The 20,989-nt window shown below is 46.8% G+C and overlaps 1 protein-coding gene across 2 annotated transcripts in view; it reads right to left on the bottom strand.

Annotated features, from left to right (window-relative positions):
• MRC2 (mannose receptor C-type 2) overlaps nucleotides 1-20,989 on the bottom strand; it is a 761,492-nt gene that overhangs the window by 589,819 nt on the left and 150,684 nt on the right. The gene's annotated exons all lie outside the window — the stretch shown is intronic.

Genomic DNA, 20,989 nt, shown 5'->3' with positions numbered 1-20,989 from the left:
GCCCCACCCCCATCCACCCCCATCTTGAGACACTGGCTTTGTATTTACTGGAGGTGCTGCACCTTTCTCACACTGTACTTCCAAAAATGGATTCAGATTACCACTTACATAAGAATATTGCTCTTTCCTTTCCTAAGGGAGAGAGATCCACTGGTTGGTGATTGCCTGGATGGCAAGTCCCCTTCATTTTGGTGTGCTGAGCAAGCTGCTCACATCTATTTATATCTTAATATATCACTTTGTTCCACTTTGCTTTATTTGTTGCTTCTGGCCCTACAGGCAAAACCCACAACTTTTCTTTCTCCAATTTAAGTGGTTAGATTTGAGTGACATCTGAAACAGCTTACATTTCTGTTGGCATTACCCCTCACCCTGTGAGCCAAGCTTGGACTGTTAGAAGTCTGCTTGTAAAGAATGACATCTCAGCGTCATCTGTCGAGCAGCCATGTATGCATCCCTGGGTACCTTCAGCAAACATTGTAAGTTGGATGTATTGTTGTATAGCCATTTTAGTGCTGCTTTTAGGCACGTTGTTTTAGCAACTAGGCCTGCTGCTTGTGCTCTTTAGCACAATTAGATTTTATTCAGCTTCATTTTATTATATCTAGCATCTGCCACATTTGTGGTGCTGTTTTATTTTCTTTATCAAGTTGTTCTTTCGCTTAGGAAAGCATTGCATTTCTTAGCAAGACTTTCTTCTCATTTTCTGCTTTCCTCAAGGCTGCAGCACAATAGAGTTGCCGGCAAAGTGGTACACTGCATCTCCAACATTCACAGAAACATACATGTGGGGACATTTTCTCAGAACATCAGCTCTTATATTATAAAAACACTTGTCTGTCCTATGAACGTTAGAGGGAGATTCCAGCCAAGTGACCAAAACCACATTATGATTGCCTTGCTACAGGTGCTTGCTGAGACCACTGGTTCCCTGGCATACGTGGGAATGGTGTCTCTCTGAAAAACAGGTTTCCTTGCTCAGGGATCGGGGATGATGTCTTCCCGGGGGAAAGCTAAAGGGCGGATTAGGGCTTATCACGCTATGCTCTCAACATAGCTTAGGTAGGAAGCACATATATTACAAATAGTGACAGTATGGTGGGATTTTTCTTGTGTTTCACTTTCCTTGTCACCATTTTGCTTCTAGCATGTTTTATCATCCTAATTATTGCAATTCATGCCATTTTATCTAGCACGCAGCTGATTGAATAAACCTTATAGAACCATTCTCTGACTCCGTTTGTCTTTGCATGTGTGAGACTAATGTAACTGAGAGAAAAGGAGGAGATCTGATACTCCACGATTTCCCTGAGAAGTCATTAGGTCATGCGCCTAGTTGCCACAAATCACCTCTGCTCTTGGGCGGAGGTGAGGCACTGCTAGTTGGCCGGAAAATGGATTAGGCCAACAGTTGTCACATGGTGTGGGATTGGACTCAGTTCCCCACAATTCAGATGATGATCCTGCCGCCCGAATCCAGCAGCCTCATTAGGATAATAAGATCCTACGTGACATGGCGCCATCAATGTTTGGTCAGGCACTTATTTTCGGATCGGCCTGAGTATCTCTGTCTCACTGAGTGCTAAAAGCACCTCAATACTATATATGGAGATGTCCGTAGTATTGAGGATTGCCTACTGAGCTAGGTAGGTAGTACCTATCCAAAGCATTAGGTTGTTCAAGCTTGGGTCTTAAAAGGATTAGTCCCCATTTTGGAGTCCTTAGCTCTGAACTGGTATATATACCATGGGGAACCCTCAATGGGTAGCAATTGAAGTAAACATGCAACCTCCCCTTACTGCTCATTTGTTAGCCCAGGGGGGTCCTGTAACATTTGTAGTTGAGGCTCATCCAGCCTACAGAACAGAAATATTCTACTCTTGGGTCACCTTTCCAGCAGTTTTCCTGAGAACGCTAATACATTTCATCACTATACAACTGCTAATATACCTGCACAATACAGAGCTTATGCATACTTAAAGATATCTTTGTCTTTTCAAGACCATAATAACTGGCTTTATGATGCCCTATCACACACAATATTACATGTTAGGTTAGCTCCTCTGAGCAATGATGGTCCTACCTGGCCTTTATTGGCCACATATACACCACATCCTGATGCAGCTACCTTGGAGGTAGATGAGGTTCTCCGCTTGTATGTTGAGCTTACAGCAATAAACGGATTATTAGTACAGTTCATAATGCAGACATTAAATACTAACCCTGTACGAGCTGCCCCAGCGTAACCACATGCAGTCACTGCAACTGTGCACTCAGTCGTGGGTAAGGTACCCGCCAAACTGGAGGAGATTACGTTTTGGTTAGCTCAAAAAATAAATGTGCTGAGAGCAGTTTTTCCCAATACGGGGCCTCAGGATAAACAAAGAATACTCACTATGTGCTTGCCATTTGGTATGTTTCCACCAGTAGATGAGTGCAATACTTGCGGCATGGTATTTGTGACACTCTACACTACCGCACATGGTACACCAACACTTGCCAATCTTCCAGAGGTGTTAAAACAAATTCAATATGAATACGGCTACCCCAGTCCTGAATTCGGGAATGCAATTAATGGGCAATTTTGCCACAGTATCTTTAATTAAATTAAGTAACCTTAAAGGGGAAGCAGTTGCACTAGCAGTGGGCATGCGGCTCCGGGATGTTTCTGCACAAGATCAAAAATGCAAGCTGCCAAAGATTATCGCTGAGACCTATTCTAGCATCGGTCATGACAGCGTGGGAGCCAGACCTACTAAACCACAATTACAGGGTGAATTCAATAAGAATTCTACTAAGCAAGCACCTAAGGGTTCTAAAACCACCAGGATAAACAAAAACATCTAAAAAGAAAGGGGAGAATCTCCGCGTTCTGAGACCCCTCAAAATCGCTATAATCTTAGAAATAAAGACGCCTGATAGATATCAATATACTGATACACGTCAATCTTGTTCCATACAGGACTCACCGAATAAACGCATTGAGAGACGTGAGCAGTCAGAGCAGCAAACAGAGTACGTGAAACCGAGAAAGGACTCAACACTCGTCAGAGGTTTCTGTTAAAAAAGAAGAGAAACGTCCCTAACAAAAACCCCAATACTAAAAGAAAAAAAAGTGCCAGCGATTTCTATACAAAATGCCACTCAGGATGAGAGCCATGCTGAAGAACAGGAAGTGGGCACTGGCACTGCTAGACAGCGCCACAGAGATCACAATAGTTCACCGGACTCTTCAAGAGCATCTGGAGGTGAAAGCAACTGATGACATCTTACAAGTTGAGACTGAGGACATGCACGCCTCCATACCCGGTAGGGTGTATAAATTAAAATTACACCTAGAAGGAGACATTGAGCGCACAATAGACGCCATCTTTTGGGATTGCATTGTTACCATTTATTGTATCTTGGTGGGCGAAAAGGATTGGCCACCACAATTTGTTCGTAATCTCCCCTATGGGGAAGAGGTAATTGAACCCTATTTCTCGCCCCTTGTTCCCAGAGACCTGAGGGAAGCTTACACAATTGATTGGGCAAAGGCGCAGGCACCCGCGTTATACCGCAACCACGTAGGGTAGGATGAAGGCTCCACTTACCATATAATACCAATTAGATCTCAACCTCAATATCCAATAAAGCATGAAGCTAAAGTACCATTGAGGGAAATCATCACACAGCTAGAATACGAGGGAGTTATCGAACCCTGTGTCTCGCCAATGAACAATAATTTGTTCCCCATAGCTAAACCAGACCATTCATATAGAATAGTCTTAGACTAAAGACATTTAAACAGTCATACATGCACATCTGCCATACAGAATGCACACAGCACTTATAAATAATGTAGTGTGCAAAAAATACAAAACAACCTTGAACATTGTAGATGTTTTTTTTCTGCCAAAACATAGCGCATGACAGTAGGGACTCAACAAGTTTTAGCATCCATGTTGGATTCAATGGGTAACGTCTCTGATGGCCACTGATGTTGACTATGTATTTGACCTAAAATTACAAACTCAAGAATATTTACAATAAGAACTTGAATACCCTTTTTCTGCAAACACTTTGCCTATTGAGCAATATCAAATAATTATGTACACTGATGGCTCAGCCCAGCCTGCAGTAGGTACACAAAACATCAATACTCCCTGCTTGTGCGGTCATGAGTGGCCACATGAAAGATGGTGAATTCCATCCACAACACACTTACACGCACACCTTAAGGGACTGCACTGCACAGTTAGCAGAGCTCAAGGCTCTGGTGTTGGCACTGAAACACACTGATCCAGAACAGTTAACTTTAATTGTCTGTGATTTGTACTACTGTGTCCAGTCCTTCAATGAATATCTGAATTACTGGCACCAGAATGGGTTCAGAGATTCAAAAGGCAATACCATTAAACACAGCCTCCTGTGGGGAAAAGTAGCGAATCTGAAAGAAACGATACCCAATGTCCATGTAGTTTATACATTGGGACATCAACATGCTAGAATATACATTGCTGGCAGTACCTTGGCTGATGAAGCAGCCAACTCAGCAGCAGTTACGGCTTCTGATGCTGCAATAACACATTCACAGATGAGGTTGGATGATGAAACACTGGCTGGTGTGAAAGCTTCGGCTGACGGCAAGCCCATGCCAAATATATATCCTGCAAAATATTCCTACCGTATATCTAGCCTCAATACTGCCCTAGTAACAATACTAGGGGTGGTTGATCGTGTGATCCGCAACAAAGGTCAAAGACCAGAGTTGATTAAAGCAGCACACAAGGGAGTTGCTTCTGCCCATGCTGGCATGATGGCTACTATTTCACTGTTACAAGCATGTTACTGGTGTCCAGGTCAATACAAACAGACCAAGCATTATGTCCTTTGTTGTGTCTGCAAATAAAAAGGTCCACCGTCAAATGCCCACAGCAAACACCTCTCCTATTTTCCAACAAACCTCTACAATGTGTGTACTTGGACCACTGTAGTCCCCTGACACCTGATAGTGCATACAAATACATCTTAGTTGCTGTTGACTCATGCTCCAGATTTCTATGGGTTTGGCCACAACACTCGGCTGGCGCTCGAACTGTTATTAAAGATTTGCAAGTCTTTATTGGCACATATGTAGTTGTGGCTTTCCACTCGGACCAGGGCCCTGCTTTCGCCTCAAGGGCATTGAGGAACACTGTGGCTTTGTTAGGGGTCCAACTGTATTATTCCACTTCATTCCAAGGGAAATAGTGTAGTGGAGCGAAGAAACAGGGATTTAAAACAATCCTTAAAAGCCAGACTATTAGGCATAGGTCGAAGTTGGCCTAATCACCTGTATGGAGTCCACAGAGCACTTAGTAATCTGCCCAGAAGGGCGTACATCATATGAATGCCTGTTCGGAACACAAATGTATGTTCCAGATCTTGATGGTCCTGGTGCGGAGGTGGCAGATACACCTTTTGACATAAATTAAAGTGTCACTGTCTTGCAGAACTTACAACATTCCCGTTACAACAACGCATCTGCCAGTGCCGCCTTCTTGAGAATAGGGGATGCACCAATAACACCTACCGGCTGGATAACTAAAGTTGGGGATCTAGTGCGTGAAAAGATTGCTGTGAAAAAGGGGCTCGGTCCTTATCGTGCACCGGTTCCAGTCCTGGGAATACCCAGTACCAGAACTGTCATTCTACCACTGCTGCCTGGTTCTAACAAAAATCACTTTGGGGGTCATTCTAACTCTGACGGGCGGCGGAGGCCGCCCGCCAGAGTTCCCCCCTCCAGAACACCGCTCCGCGGTCATAAGACCGCTGCGGTGATTCTGGGTTTCCCACTGGGCTGGCGGGCGACCGCCAAAAGGCCGCCCGCCAGCCCAGTGGGAAACACCCCTCCATGAGGATGCCGGCTCCGAATGGAGCCGGCGGAGTGGAGGATGTGCGACGGGTGCAGTTGCACCCGTCGCGAATTTCAGTGTCTGCTCAGCAGACACTGAAATTCTTTGTGGGGCCCTCTTATGGGGGCCCCTGCAGTGCCCATGCCATTGGCATGGGCACTGCAGGGGCCCCCACGACACCCCTCACCGCCATCCTGTTCCTGGCGGTCGGAACCGCCAGGAACAGGATGGCGGTGAGGGGGTCGGAATCCCCCATGGCGGCGCAGCAAGCTGCGCCGCCATGGGGGATTCCTCAGGGCAGCGGAAAACCGGCAGGACACCGCCGGTTTTCCTGTTCTGACCGCGGCCATACCGCCGCGGTCAGAATGCCCTGCGGGGCACCGCCAGCCTGTTGGCGGTGCTCCCGCCGACCCCGGCCCCGGCGGTCCTTGACCGCCGGGGTCGGAATGACCCCCTTTGTCTCCATCGACAATGTCAAGCTACACCATATGGCCGATCATGTACAGCAGACAAAGAAGACTCCTGGGTAATACCCGAATCCCTCTCACTACAGACTAGGATGTTCTTCTACATGTTTTGAGGAGAAACGGTGATACCTCTCCAAGCTTGGGGAGGGTGGAAAATGATCTCTTATTAGTCCCATTAACTTATTCTGCAACAAGCAAGGTCAACAATATTGAGCGCTTCCACTCAAATTCGACACAAACGGATGGAATAGTCTACTAGGAGCCACCAAGGGAGACCTCTGTCAGTTCTCCCCTTCCAAACACGACTCCAGTTTTTGCATGAACTGCTTCTGGATACTTTGCCAAAGTAAATTACATTTTTACCGACTTATCTGCCTCTTTTGCAACAGAACTCTCAAGAACACGATAGCTGATAAACTGGCTCAAAATTAACTATTTTAGTCTTCTATGGAACTATCTGTGGCTCCTATTAACTTTGGATTGGGATGGTCATTGTCTTGTTCTTACTGATACATGGTCATTACCTTCGTGAACACTCTACAGTTGAACTGGTGGATAAGATCCTAAAATAACATCTTTCCTCTCATAAAGGTCCGCGGAGACTTGTCCCTAGTGAACATTTCAGCTCTACCAATTTCTGATGGGATTGTTTGGGATAAAGTACACTTTGGTATACACAGCCCGAAGGAGGTTATCCAAATTCCATATGTATTTAAACTTTCTATGAATGATGTAATAACACCTGGAGTTGTTTCTGATGATTGGGATGTAAAAACAGTTGATCCTATGATGTCTGAATTAGAATATTTTACTGTATTTGAAAGTGAAGATGTTTATCAATTAAGAGACAATTATGGAGATATTTTCTGTCAGAATTATTATGGACATCATTACATTCACAGAGCAAGTATCCAAAATACTTTTTTTAATTATACACAATGGGAACACTGTCCAACTCTGCCAGTGGGGAGTTCCAAAATCTATTCTGAAAAGTTTTCATATTTTTCTGGGCACAATGTTAAAAATGCTGAGTCATATTATTTTAAATTGCCAGTGATGGAAAGTCAACATATTTTATTAACTGATTCAAAAATGATTTATTCTGAGTTCTTTGTTTCCTGGTTGGCTATAGAGGGCTATGAACATTGGCTGATGTCTATTGACATAAAAAGTGTGTGGGAAAAAAAAAATTGGCAAATAAGGGGGACGGAAGCTTTACTTAAAGCATGCCTGATACTTGTTTAAATGATATTTTTAAATGAAACTGTACAACAGACAAGTTGTTTAGGCTTGGAAAAAATTAAGGACATGAATGCGCCCAGTATCCCTGCCCCTGCTAAAATTTATAAATGGCTTAAATACATTAATGCAACTGATGATCAGCTCAATGAATAGGTCCAAAATGGAACGTTTACCACATCACATTCATGTCCTGGTGGATAGTTATTGTGCCCAGTAGACACAAATGGTTGTCATGCACGTTTTGTAAACTCCACAGGGGGCTTTAGAATGATTAGGCCAGACCCTTGCTATGTGTCATCAGAACATATGGGTACGGTAACAACATACAGTGTAGGGAAATTATGCCAGCAATGGTCAACAAGTTACTTACTAGATGATGTTAAAGAACACCTTAGTCTCCTGTCTAACGATATAGATTTGCAGGATTTCCTGTTAGGCCCCAGAAGACAACGTAAAAAGCTCTTCTTATATGTAGTAGATATTGAAATATGGAAACTTTCTCAACAAGAAGGCGCTGCATGGTTAAAGCAAATAGGTCAGGGAAATGTACAGAAAGCATTAGCCGCTGTAGTTAATGGGATTAACACCTTGACCAACCGCATATACACTTTAAACAACATTGTTTCTTCTGCAACAGACATTGTGCAGAGTGACATGTCATTCTTACAACATGGACAGAGTCAGCTAAGGTCCATTATAAAGTTGGGTTGAACACTACAAACATTGAAATCTGGTCTCGTTCCCTGGCAACACATTAGCACGAGGGACATATTTTCAACATTTAACCTAATGTGCCAGCAACAAATAATAGTTAAGAAGGAAGCGAAACATCAAGAAACTATAAAAGTTGCCTTTTACTGTGGCTGAAATACCATCTGCTGAATGGTTAATACACAGGTTTATTAATGTGCCTATGTCAACACTTCTATTCACATCCTGCTTGAAACACATTCCAGTAGGCAGATATGAGAGGCTAGGAGATAGCTACATTCTTGAGGTGTGGGAGCTTCCATTTTCACACAAATGTTTCAGTGACATGAAATAGGTCTTTCTTAGCTGCAGTGAATGAGAGACTTCTGTGAGCCATTTGATGGTTTGTAAGCAGCTGTCCTTGCACAGGGCGTGCAACGCTTCGGTAGCGAACTTAGCTTGCTATCTAAAGGGAGTTCCAGTCCCCTTGATTAGACCTGCGTTCCAGGTGCTCTCCAATGGAAGCTGTGTATTTCTTAACAGTGAGAGCTGTGTTGGAATGCGAGCTGGCATAGCTTATGTCGTTTTGGTCTCCCAAAGTGTTACCTGTTACGGGAATGTTCTTTTTCCTCCTACACAACAGACTAAAGTAGCAGTAATTTGGCCTCAAATTGCTACTTTAAATGTGAATTTTAACAAGTTGAGCAGACTAAAGGCTTTACTGTTTCAAAAACATCTGATGCTTACATCTGCGCGCAAGACCTATGTGCTTCAAGTTACGAGATTGTAAGGAAATGCCTCCTTGGCATGGTCACCCCCTGACTTTTTGCCTTTGCTGATGCTAAGTTTTGATTGAAAGTGTGCTGGGACCCTGCTAACCAGGCCCCAGCACCAGTATTCTTTCCTTAAACTGTACCTTTGCTTCCACAATTGGCACAGCCCTGGCACTCAGTTAAGTCCCTTGTAACTGGTACCCCTGGTACCAAGGGCCCTGATGCCAGGGAAGGTCTCTAAGGGCTGCAGCATGTCTTATGCCGCCTTGGGGACCCCTCACTCAGCACATGCACACTGCTCACAGCTTGTGTGTACTGGTGGGGAGAAAAGACTAAGCCGTCATGGCACTCCCCCCAGAGTGCCATGCCAACCTCACATTGCCTGTGGCAAAGGTAAGTCACCCCTCTAGCAAGCCTTACAACCCTAAGGCAGGGTGCACTAAACCACAGGTAAGGGCATATGTGCATGAGCACTATGCCCCTGCAGTGTCTAAGCAAAACCTTAGACCTTGTTAGTGCAGGGTAGCCATAAGAGTATAAGGTCTGGGGGTTTGTCAAACACGAACTCCATAGTTCCATAATGGCTACACTGAAATCTGGGAAGTTTAGTATCAAACTTCTCAGCACAATAAATGCACACTGATGCCAGTGTGTAATTTATTGTAACATGCACCCAGAGGGCATCTTAGAGATGCCCCCTGAATACCAATCTGACTTTTAGTGTGGGGCTGACCAGTTTCTGTCAGCCTACCACAACAAGACGAGTTGCTGGCCACATGGGGAGAGTGCCTTTGTCACTCTGTGGCCAGGAACAAAGCCTGCACTGGGAGGAGGTGCTCAGGAACTGTAACACCTGGCGGTGAGCCTCAAAGGCTCACCCCCTTTGTTACAGCGCCACAGGGCATCCCAGCTAGAGGAGATGCCCGCCCCTCTGGCCACTGCCCCCACTTTTGGCGGCAAGGCTAGAGGAGATAATTAGAAAAACAAGGAGGAGTCACCTACCTGCCTTTAGAAATCCTCCATCTTAGTTTTGGAGGATTCCCCCAATAGGATTAGGGATGTGCCCCCCTCCCCTCAGGGAGGAGGCACAAAGATGGTGTAGCCACCCTCCAGGACAGTAGCCATTGGCTACTGGCCTCCCAGACCTAAAAACACCCCTAAATTTAGTATTTAGGGGCACCCCAGAACCCAGGAAATCAGATTCCTGCAACCTGAACTAAAGAAGAAGGACTGCTGACCTACAAGCCTGCAGAGACGACGGAAGACGACAACTGCTTTGGCCCCAGCCCCCCTACCGGCCTGTCTCCTGACTCGAAAACCTGAAACCAGCGAGGTATCCAACAGGGACCAGTGACCTCTGAAGCCTCAGAGGACTGCCCTGAATCCCGGGACCAAGAAACTCCTGAGAACAGCGGCACTGTTCACCAACAGCAACATCTTTTCAACAAAGAAGCAACTTTAAAAGAACTCACTCCTCCCGCCGGAAGCGTGAGACCTCACACTCTGCACCCAATGCCCCCGGCTCGAGCTCCATAGAACTAACACTGCAGAGGGGACTCCAAGGGGACTGCAACTTCGTGAGTAACCTGAGATGACCCCACTGCACCCACATAGCGACGCTTGCAGTGAGGATCCAGAGGCTCCCCCTGACCGCGACTGCTGGTAACAAAGAACCCGACGCCTGGACCAAGCACTGCACCCGCATCCCCCAGGAAAGGAACCAACCTCCAGTGCAGGAGTGACAAGCAGGCAGCCCTCTTCCTGGCCCAGTCGGTGGCTGGTTCGAGAAGCCCCCCTGTGCCCTGCCTGCATCGCCTAAGTGACCCCCGGGTCCCTCCATTGCTTTCTATAGCAAAGCCGACGCCAACTTTGCACACTGCACCCGGCCGCCCCTGTGCCGCTGAGGGTGTGTTATGTGTGCCTGTTTGTGCCCCCCCCAGCACTCTACAAAAAACCCCTGGTCTACTCCCCGAGGTCGCAGGTTCCTACCTGCCAGCAGACCGGAACCAGAGCACCCCTGTTCTCCATAGGCGCCTATGTATTTTGGGCCCTCCTTTGACCTCTGCACCTGACTGGCCCTGTGTTGCTGGTGCGGTGACATTAGAGTTGCCTTGAACCCCCAACGGTGGGTGGCCTATGCCCAGGAGACTGACTGTGTAAGTGTTTTACTTACCTACAAAAGCTAACCAAACTTACCTCCCCCAGGAACTTTTGATTTTTGCACAGTGTCCACTTTTAAAATAGCTTATTTCAACCTATACTGTGTATATTACTGCTTGAATTCAAAGTTCCTTACTTACCTGTGTGGAATACCTTGCATTCTATGTATTTACTTCAAATCTTGAATCTTGTGGTTTTAAAATAAACTAAGAAAATATACTTTTCTATATAAAAACTATTGGCCTGGAGTTAAGTCTTTGAGTGTGTGTTCCTCATTTATTGCCTGTGTGTGTACAACAAATGCTTAACACTACCCTCAGATAAGCCTGCTGCTCGACCATGCTACCACAAAATAGAGCATTATAATTATCTAATTTTGCCACTATCAACCTCTAAGGGCAATCCTTGGACTCTGTGCACACTATATCTCACTTTGAGATAGTACATACAGAACCAACTTCCTACAGGGATGGTGTCTCTCTAGACAAGAGGCTTCCTTGCTCAGCTATGGGGGATGATGTCTTCCCAGGGGGAAACCTGAAGAGCGGATTAGGTCTTATCACACTGTGCTCTAACATAGTTTAGGTAGGAGCCACATAAATTACGCAGAGTGACAGTATAGTGTGACTTTTCTTGTGTTTCACTTTCCTTGTCACCATTTTGCTTCTAGCGTGTTTTATCATCATAATTATTGCAATTGATGCCATTTTATCTAAGATGTAGCTGATTCAATAAAGCTTTTTGAACCATTTTCTGCCTCAGTTTGTCTTTGCATGTGTAAGATTAATGTAACTGAGAGAAAAGGATGAGATCCGATACACCACAATTTCCCTGAGAAGTCATTCTTGTCATGCGACCGGTTGCCACAAAATCACCCCTGCTCTTGGGCGGAGGGGTGCTGCTATCTGGCTGGAAAATGGATTAGGCCGACAACTGTAACATGGTGTGGTCCTGGACTCTCCTCAATTCAGGTGATTCTTCCATCCGACTCCAGCAGCCTCATTAGGATAATGAGAGCCTACGCAACAGTATGGCGTGATGTGTTTTTTCTGGGTGCATCATGTTGGTAGATTTTTCAATGCTGTAGGTATAAGAGTTAAAGCAAACACACATGTATACATTAATAAAGGCCTTCTCCTATTGTCATCACTGATAATTAGCCTTGTAGAAGCTTGATCAACGTGGCTCATCTCATCTAAGAAGATATTGCAATTGTTAATTTAAATAGTGAACAAACTAACAACTTTTACCTGGCACAGCGGTCATTTGCTGTTAATGAGTTGTCCATTCTAAGAAAGTATCTAATACATAGGGGCATTTATGATCCTCTGCGCTATTGAAGCATAGTACTGTCATCGCTCCACCTCTCCCCAATGCCTTCTACCTATATCCTCATTACTCCTCATTATGAACAACTCTCTCTGCCATGTGTTATGAATTATGTCAGCACCTCATCCCACAGATGGGCAATCGGGCCTCTTCTTAGGCCCCTACTTACCTCTGTACTATACTCTCACTGCCTGCCCACTTCTCAGCCAATTTACACCAATGACTGTGCAAAGTAGCTCCTGCTAATTTCCGTAACATGCCAATATATGTTTGGTCAACAACATTACCAAATACAAATTCTGTCCCTGCCCTTCACTTCTGCTATTGGGGAAGAGGCCCAACTGGCAGCTTTCCAGGATAGCCTTATTTCTGCAGTTCTGTTGCAGCTCCACAGCACATACAAACACTCCATATATATTGTGCCTTCAGGAGTCCATCATTATCAACCATTTCATACACAAATTTCAATTATATTGACAAATAGCAGGATCCGATCATCATCAGTTCTACCTCCGTCCATACTTTCAACAGTCTTGCCCCAAATTATCCCCAGGGTTTTAGCAGGCCTGCGGATGGCAGGGTCACATGCCCTAGTAAACCTATCTTTTGGTTGTCTCCTTTTCCAACATCCTTATGTAACCTGTAGCTGTAATGATGATTCTCCAATCACTGGCCTAAACCCACACCACAAACAAATCAGAGAGAATGCAGTCATCTGGTTTGTTGCTTGAAATTCCTGTTTTGTGCAGATGTACTCCATCCAGCCACATGGCTTCCATTTGTAATTGGGCAGCTAAATATTATACCTTAAAGTCGGGCACACCCAGGTCTACTTAAGTCACCAGAAGCCTCAACGTGGGCAATGCTATTTTGTCTTTCATTAATTCAGCACACCCTTAGCACCACTATAGTGGCCTATGATTTCTAGCAGTCCATCAGTAGATGTCCCTGCTTCCGCCCAAAAGTATGTATGTTCCATATCCAATTATGTTTCCCTAAACGTTCAAACCTCAAGAGTAGCAATGTGCTTTCAGATAAGAACAGGTATGGGTTTGTCTACCCCAGTATACATCAAACAACTTTAGGTTAAGATCTGATAGAGTTCTATCATGGTATTCAAACCCAGGTACCATGGTATGAAGGGAGGTAGTACATAATAAGAAATCTAATCTGACATATAAGTTATGTAATTGGAATAAAATACTAATTCCCTGGCCTTTACCTTTAGCCTTCTTTAAGAGTCTCAAAGTCCCTAACTTGCAATCCAGTCAGTAAGCCCTTGTGCAAGCTGAACACAATGTTAAGTTCCTTGTACAGGGGGCATGAGTAGTCCAGACGACATCCTGTACACTGCTATATTCTCCTCCCAGTACCAACCAGCGGAGTGTATGCCCACACTGCAAAACGTTCATGCAGGTTCAAATAAAGGCTATTTGGTCAATGTTCGGTGCATATATGCCATCCATTACTGTATCTATTACTTCCAAGCTGCCCCTAAAGAGTACAAACCTTCACTCTTTGCCAGTTTGCACATCCAATGCTGTAAATAGTACATATGCCACATGTACACCGTGTATAGGAGGAATAGCTGGTAGCTAACTGTGTTGCTCCTTCTGGCGTCATGTGTATCACATTAGCTCCTCTCCTACTAAGGTATGAGCGGATTTTAAACCTCTTAAGAGCCAAAATCATGCTCCTGATATACTATGGAGTGATTATGGTGGTGTGATCATACATGGTTGTCAAGTGAGTACTTTGTGGTCTCTGTATTGATTAAAATTTAGAGAGTTCTTGTAGACTCAAAGCAGTAGACAACCAGTTCCCCAGATAGGCCATCCTGTTGCCCCTCTTGATTCTTTCAGGCACTCCAACCACTCTACTGGTGGTGTTTCTTTTCAAACATTCCGCTGCTACCTCTGTCCTATACTCCACACCCACTGTTTGTTAAGCCTTGTACTTCTTGCTGCAATGCTGTTGTCTCAGAATTCAGTTCTTCTGGAGCTTCTTCCATTTGCTAGACTTGATATGCCAATTTGTGAAGACCAACTCGCACCAGCCCATACTGATCACCAATGGAATCTTGTCCAATTTATCTACTGGCTGAGGTTCATGCTGACTTACTCTCTCATCTCAATCTGCACCTCTAGTTTTCCAAGGGAGCCTCATCTTTCATTGCTGTAATTCCCAGCTGTCCGTCTTGTCTTTTGGTACCGTTTGGCTTGTCCATTGTCCCTGTGAGTGACTGTACCACATCGCAGTGCAGCCAAGCAGTTCTTTTTTATCAACTACATGGGGTATCATTGTAGTTTCTTTGAGAGGGTTGGTGCCACTGTATGAGCCCTACTTATCAACCTAAATAGCCTCACCTGTCCACTGGCTACTGTTAGGAGTCAGTAAGATGTCTTTGGGCAGCCTCTTAGTCTTCCACATCCATTGATTTGTCCTACCAGCTTTTCCCATGCTGAGCCTCTTCCAGGTTGCCTCCACCCACTATACTTGCAGGGCCTCCAAACATCACAACTCAAAGTGCCCAGTCTGCCATTTCCGTTTACCTCCTGCACAGTGGTCAGTCTCAACTATTCTCATTCTCCTGTTGAGTCCCTGCTACTCAGCAAACAGAGGCAGAGTCCACCTCTGCTCCCTTCCACTCCATTAGCTGCATCCTGAACGCTTCTGTTCTGGACCCAACTTGCTTTCCACCAAGTCCTGCAGCCGGTTGCAGTGAGGCTGGATAGCCAGGATCCTAGCACAGCTTCCCGGATACGCATTCCCCTTGCTTCACACATAGTGGGGGGATTGAGGTGTCAATCTCCACTACCAGTGCCTAGGGCCACCCTGACCAAAGCAGTTCTCCACCACCAGGTCCTTAGGGCTTGCCTCTCCTTCTAACTGCCGTTTAAGTGCTCTCTTCTGCCAAGTTAATCTGCTTTTTCCTGCAGTTTGCTGGGTCTGCTGAGCAGTACTATCACCCCAATGACTCCCCATCCACCAACAGTGATGCAGTTCAGCTCACTTGGGCATCGCCAGCCATCTTGGGCCTCTCTGCCAGTGGCTCGGTCTCTACTCCTCGCAGTATAGCTGGTAGGTAGTCTGACAGCACCTCAGGTCCATATCACCGGCAGAACGCATCCCAAACCAGACCTCAGTGTTTAAAGGGGTAGCAGGACTCTTCTATTGCCAGGATCCAAAGGGAATCTGGAGGCTGGCGAGGATTCCTTACCAACAAATCCTACACCATTGCCGGCAAGCTGTGCTCTAAGCCATGCCTCCCATTACATATGGCTGATTAATATTTCAGTTTGCTACTCACATAAAAAAAATCCATAGTTTGGATGCCTGCAATTATTCAGTATGCTTGTTCGTTTTTTTTAAAGTAGTGAGTACGTTTTTTACGCATTCTCACATCCTCTTCGTGTAAGAACTGGGACAAGAATGAAGGATTGTTGTTGAATGTTTGATTGATTGCTATTTCTGTAGTATTGCTGAATAAAAATTCAGGAAGTAAACAAGATTGAAAGCATGTTCTATTGTTCATCTCATTTAGGGGTAATGTTTTAACTGTTTATTTAGCAGCAACAGTGTATCTGGCTTGAGAACAAGTCACCTTATAATATAATGACTGAGATAAGGAAGAGTAGGACCCAGTGTATTGACAATTACCTCCTGTACCTCCCTCGCCTTCCTTTAGACCAATGAGGCTCCCTGCCTCCCCATAGACCCTCCCTTCCCCTTAAATCCCCCCCTCCCCCACCCCCACCACCTCCTGTTTTTTTTTGTCTAGCCCCGCTAGACTTACCTTCTTCCTCCTCCACGGCGGGGCCTGGGGGTTCCTCGATGTTGCTCTCCTCGGAGCTCCTCGGGGAGGGTTCCTAGCGGTCGCGTCTTCGGGAGGCGGGCGTGGCTGCCTTGGAGATGCGTCCTGGGAGTCGGCTGATGAGGTTGGTTGGCTCTTTGCGGCTGGGGCTTCAACTTCCAGATCGTCGGCTCGCAGGGACGAGCTGATGTGCCGGTTTGGATTTTCGGCGCTTTTGGCGGTAGGATGGGCGTTCTGCCCGCGTTTTTAATGGTTTGGGCTAATTGTTTATGCATTGCCATTTGCTGTTCTCTTTTTTAGGGGGAGGTCTTTTCTCCTTTATTTAAGGGGGTTGGGGTCCTATGGATGGCATTTCTTGTTTGGATCATGCCGAATGTACCTGCTAAAAGATGTAGGATTATTTCCTCTTCCTCTTCATCAGGGGAGGATGTTGAGGTTCCCCTCTCCACGCCTGGTCTCCAGGGGCTTCTACACCTCTCATGTCCAGAGAACAGGTTCATGATTGAGGTGGCTGTCTCTCGGGCTCTCCAAGCAGGGGTGGCCAGGCCTGGTCGTTCTCCGGCGGCCCGTCCTCCTGGGACTGCGGAGAGGTCCTCTTCTGGTGATGATGATGATGATGATGCTCCATCTACTTCTTCTGGTGGGAAATATGTCTCCAGGGATGAGATGTGGGAGGTGATGTCTCATGTTCGGGACAATTTAGGTTTTCCTATTTTTCAGCCTACAGGGACGGATTCGCACTTGTTCCCTCAGTATCAAACACCTTCAAGGTTTGCCATGCCTTTTCAGGGCCCTGTGAAGGATATGGTACTCCGGGAGTGGAAGGATGTGGATAAGTCTCAGGTGCCACGGTTCCTTCAGAAACTGTACTTGCTGGAAGGGGAGGATGTATTACCGCCCTCAATTAAACTGGATTCCATTCTGGCGACCCCGATTGGCAAGACGGCGGTAAATCCAGAGGACTGTGTGCCTGTGGATGCCACTGACCGTAAGGTAGATTCTGGTCTGTTATGGAGCAACAGGCCAGGTTGCTGGCGGACATGTCTTCTGATGTGGTCCGTACTTCGGCTCTGGCATCGGGAGCTTTGATTGGGGCTCGTAGGTCCATCTGGTTGAGGTTATGGAAGGCAGATCCTGGGGAGAAATCTGCTCTCTTAAGACTACCTTTTGAGGGGCGTAATTTATTTGGTGATCAGTTGCCTTCCATGCTTTCCAAGGCCTTTAAAAAGAGGAAACACGACTTGCCTTACAAAAGTGGTTCTTCTTCTGGCAAGGGTTGGCGGAAGCATTTCGCGCTCATCTCCCAAAATGGATTCCAAATCTTTTTCTTTCAGGAAACGTCGTTTTCAGACCTGTTTTTCTCCTAAGAAGTCTGCCCCTTAGAGCCAGGGTGGGTTCAAGAAGGGGTCCTGACAATCATTGTGGGCCTGGCATAGGGCTGGTTGGGGGACGGCTGAGGCACTTTCTTTCTGTGTGGCAGGAGAGTGTCAGCGATCGTTGGGTGCTGGACATTGTGGACAATGGCTACGCCATAGATTTCGATGTGGTACCTCCAGATTCCGGGGTGCGTCCCACTCCTCTGCCTGCGGAAGGGGCCCCAGAGACAGGCTTTGTTGGAGGGGGTCTGGGACTTGCTTCTCAAAGGGGCCATCTCCCGGGTTCCTGTGGGGGAGAGAGGTCTAGGCACTTATTCAGTCTTGTTTCTGGTTCAGAAGGTGTCAGGGGGTTTTCGGCCTGTCCTCAATCTGAAAGGGGTGAATTCCTGGATCAGGACTGTACCTTTCCGTATGCTGTCCATTCAGACTATACTTCCTCTCGTCAGTCTGGGGGATTTCCTGGCTTCTCTCGATCTGCAGGATGCTTACCTGCATGTTCCAGTGGCTCGGTCTTCTCAGAGATTCCTACGCTTTGACGTAGGCCTGGACCATTATCAGTTTTGTGTTCTACCATTCCGCCTCAAGTCCTCTCCCCGCATTTTCACCAAGGTGTTGGCTCCTCTGGTGGCTCTTCTACATTCAGAAGGGGTATTTATTCATCCTTATCTGGACGATATTCTAATCCATGCGTCCTCTCAAGAGCTGTTGTGGAGGCATGTGGCCCGGGTTATGTTGGTCCTGCAAAACCACGGGTTTTTGGTCAACTGGGGGAAGTCAGATTTGGTTCCTTACAGGATCTAGTTTTTCTCGGGCTTGGTTTCTGACTCAAGGCTTGGTGACTGTCGGAGAAGCGGTTATTGGTCCTCCAGTCTCTGGTGAGGGCGATCTTGTCGCAGCCTGCTCCCAGGGCCCTTCAGTGGTTGCGTCTGCAGGGTCATTTGGCATCAGTGATTTTTCTAGTTACCTGGGCACGGTTCCATCTTCTTTGCCTGATGAACTGGTTCCTGATTCATTGGTCTCCAGGGTCAAGTTCTCTTCTGGCACGGATTCCGGTGTCGGGGTTGGTTCGCAGGGAGTTGGGTTGGTGGCTGGTGCCAGCTCATCTCCGTGTAGGGGTGTCTCTATCTCCTCCTCTCCCGGTGGTAGTGACGACCGATGCCAGCCTCTCAGGTTGGGGGGGCTTGGATGGGGTCAGCTCAGATCCAGGGGTTTTGGTCGCCTCTGGAAGCCAGACGTTCCTCGAATTGGCGGGAGTTGAAGGCAGTGCTTTTAGCTCGGATTCATTTTCAGGACTCCCTGAAAGGTGTAGCGGTTCTTATTCGGACAGACAACTTGGTGACCAAAGCTTACTTGAACCGTCAGGGGGGGACCAGGTCGTGGGCTCTATTCCACCTTGCCAGGAAGATTTTTGTTTGGACTCAGGAATGGGTTCTTTCCCTGCGTGCCACCTACATTCGGGGGTGGTCAATGTTCGGGCGGATCTTCTGAGCAGGGTGATTCCTTCCTCTCAGCTTTTCTCCCTCCGGGGGTCTCTGTTTCATCATCTGGTTCACCTATGGGGTCTTCCAGTGGTAGACGTGTTTGCGTCTCCAGAGAATGCAAAACTCAGTCGCTTTTGGTCCCAGTTTCGTTGTCCTCAGGCTTGGGCGGTGGACGGGATGTTGTGTCCTTGGAATCAGGGTCTTTTGTACGCTTTCCCGCCCTTTCAGTTGCTCCATGCGTTTCTATTGAGGGTACGTCTTTTGAAAGCCAGGGTTCTCTTGATTGCGCCTCATTGGCCGAAGGCAAATTGGTTTCAGTTGCTTCAGTTGATGGCGTCGGATCACGTGTGGACTCTTCCTCTTTGTCCGTCGCCTCTGGAGTTTCCTTGCCTCTCGATGGGGTCATTGAGGCGGTTGCACTTGATGGCCTGGAAGTTGAACGGCAGGGTTTGAGAGTTCCGGTAGCTTTGAGTTTTACTTTACTGGCTTCCCGACAGCGGTCCACTTTGCTGTCTTATGGTCGGCAGTGGAAAGTTTTTTCTTCTTGGCGTTTCCGACATAGGTTGGATCCTACGTCTGCTTCTCTTTTTGATGTAATGCAGTTTTTACAGGATGGTGCCCAGTTGGGTTTGTCGGTGGCTTCTCTAAGGGTGCAGTGGGCGGCGATTCAGGCTTTTAGGGGTCCATGGCGTAATCTGTCTGATGAGGGTCATTTGATGCCTCGATTTTTCCAGTGTCTTCTTAACTTGTTTCCTCATCCGGTGCGTTCCTTTCCTTCCTGGGATCTTTCATTGGTATTGGATGCTTTCACGGTGGCCCCCTTTGAACCTCTGGGGGCCTGTGACTTGCGTCATCTTTCTTTGAAAACTTTTTTTCTGGTGGCCATTACTTCGGCCCGCCGTTTAGGGGAATTGGGGGCCTTGGCCTGCTCGTTTCCTTTTTGTAAGGTTTTTCTGGATCGAGTGGTGCTTGTTCCGGTTCCTTCATTTGTTCCCAAGGTGAATTCGTCTTTCCATGCTCGCCAGGAGGTCATTCTTCCTTCGTTTTGTCCGGATCCTTCCTCGGATGAGGAGGTTCGGTTGCATTCTTTAGATGTGCGTCGGGCCTTGTTGGAATATCTACGGGTAGTTGCTCCTTTCCGTAAGGGTGATTCTCTATTTGTGAATTTCGGTCCGGCTCGGAAAGGGGAGAAGCCTTCCACGGCTTCCTTGAGCCGATGGGTTCGCTCGTTGATACTGTTGGCTTATTCTTTGAATGGGGTGGTTCTACCCCAAGGGATTCAGGGCCGTTCTACGGTGGCGGAGCTTCAGGGCGCTTCCGTGGTGGAAATTTGCAGGGCCGCGACTTGGGTCTCACCTTTGATCGTTATTACAGACTGGCGGACTTGGGCAATTTGGAGTCGGTCTTGGGTCACCGTGTCTTGTCCTCTATGATGTAATAGGGGGGTGGGGACTCGGTGGTCTTTATTGGTTGTAATTAAACTTGTTGCAACTCACTGTCCGTCTCCTGTTTTCTCTTGCTATGTCTCATTGGTCTAAAGGAAGGCGAGGGAGGGACGGGAGGTAATGCGTCCATTACTTACGTTAACGGCATTACTCCCAGTCCTACTCCCTCACCTTCCTTTCCGTTCCCTCCCGCCCTCCCGGTACAGACCGCCTGAGTTGCTACTTGGGCTTGTTTTTGTACAGGAGGTGGTGGGGGTTGGAGGGGGGACTTTTTAAGGGGAAGGGAGGGTCTATGGGGAGGCAGGGAGCCTCATTGGTCTAAAGGAAGGCGAGGGA

The sequence above is a fragment of the Pleurodeles waltl genome, chromosome 6, assembly GCF_031143425.1.
Source record: "Pleurodeles waltl isolate 20211129_DDA chromosome 6, aPleWal1.hap1.20221129, whole genome shotgun sequence".
In the NCBI taxonomy this organism is placed as follows: Eukaryota; Metazoa; Chordata; class Amphibia; order Caudata; family Salamandridae; genus Pleurodeles; species Pleurodeles waltl.
Note: the sequence above shows the minus strand (reverse complement) of the source record. Positions and strands in the feature narration are given on the sequence as shown.